Here is a 1,843-nt window from a genome sequence, read left to right as displayed (position 1 = left end):
ACAACCAAACGCATTAGTCTCAGCTTTGAAACTGACAAAAAACATCCTAGAGATCCGCTTTTTCCGGCGTTGATTTGATTCCTTCGAGAAAACTCATGTCTATAGAAATTTGCTGAGGTCACAACCTTCAGTAGATCAGACGTTCCTTGTGCGGATTCTATTTCGTCATTGACTGATCAGTTCGTCTTCTTACGACAAAGCTGTCTATAAAACAACTACTTCTGATTATTGGCAATATGTTACCGACGAGCGAATCCAAAATGCGTCCGTGTGCCTTCCCAAGGTGTTCTGAAATGCGCTTAAACTAACTAACGAGGAAGCGGATAGTAGACTGGACAATCGATTAAAACATATGGTGGACATAATTGGTTCAGCTGTAAGCCTCGTGTTTTGAAAGCCCCTATCTTTTTTCCGTGATTGGCAGGTACAACCCATTTTTAAGCGCGCGCACCAATGATGAATTTTTCCCTAGGCATTCTACGGCGCGTGTTCCTAAATGAGATCACATTTCCAAAGATATTCTCTCAGGCGTCTAATGTGTGACCGACATAAAGCGGACTAAGGACCTTCAAAAACAAGCTATGCTGTAGCAACCATCTGTGGCCAATTCATGCCAAGTAACGTGTTGTAGTGCCTCCCGAATTCATGGCGAAATGTATTCTACAATGTCTTTTTGGCTCCGTCTGTTGCAAAAGGCCTGCTGAAAGTTGCTCATCGATTTGATCTTGGGTTTCCAGAGTGTCGCCATAAAGCCAGAACGTTTGTCTGCCAACGGAATCACGGTGCGCAAACTAAACCAAACAAATCCGGTTCCAAATCATATGATGCCCATTCTGCTGCTACGTACGTGCTCGCTCAGCCTTGTTTCGAAATCCCAACGGTCGACTGGATCAGTAGATGATCTTTTCGAAACCAAACAAATCAAGAAAAAACGTCTACTGCAATTGTACAGCATTTCGCTCGGTATACCTGATGAGAACACTCGAACATTCCAACTAATCCACTGAGTTTAGTGATGGTACGATTGGAAGCCTCTCAATTCAAGTTTGCCGGTGAATATTAACAAATTGAAACTTAATGATATTTGCCGTCTCACCCACTTTATGAATGTCACCTTGGGGAAAATGTGAATGCCAACAAGAAACGACACGTCCGGAACCGCTTGTCTGATGATCTTGGATATTCTGTGTGACGCTGAAAGACCTACACGATGATTATCTTCAGTCCTTAAAGACGCTTAATCGCCGGTGGCCTACTACCGGTTCGGACACGAGATAGTACGCGGGCACCTTTGTTCAGCGTCATCAAAGTGAGCTGGTTTTCTGACTTGTGCAGGCTACTGTGGATTAGCGTTGGAGCCAGCAGTGATGTTTTGTTGGCTCGAACTCTCCGAGTGTGTCTCTACAAAACGCCCCTGTCACAGAGGCAAACCTGTCATTATTGCAACTACTAACCGACTACACTTAAGCCGCAGACATTCCGGTGCGGACTTTGCTCCTTGACAACCCTGTTCTGATTTTTAAGGGTCATAGCGGTGAGTGGGGATATTTTTTCTAGATTCTGTCATTTTCATTGTGCAGCGTGTAAAGCCCCTCAACGCTGTCTACAAGAAAACGTGTACATTCTAAGTTGTCATAAGTTGGAACAAGTATCGTGATATAAAGGTACTGGTTTAGGCTCTCTAATAGTTTGAAGTTAGCAGAAGATTCGCTACCCGGCGTATGTCTTAACAGCCAGTTAGACCTTAAAAATACAGGTTATGTTGTGTTTATTTCTCGATATTTTTGAACACTTAAAAGTGTCTTAGAAGGAACCATCTTGCCAATTCTCGAGTAAAAAAACA

Source organism: Opisthorchis viverrini (assembly GCF_000715545.1).
Source record: "Opisthorchis viverrini unplaced genomic scaffold opera_v5_152, whole genome shotgun sequence".
NCBI classification, from domain to species: Eukaryota; Metazoa; Platyhelminthes; class Trematoda; order Opisthorchiida; family Opisthorchiidae; genus Opisthorchis; species Opisthorchis viverrini.
The sequence above is the reverse complement of the archived record's forward strand: the minus strand, read 5'-3'. Positions refer to the sequence as shown.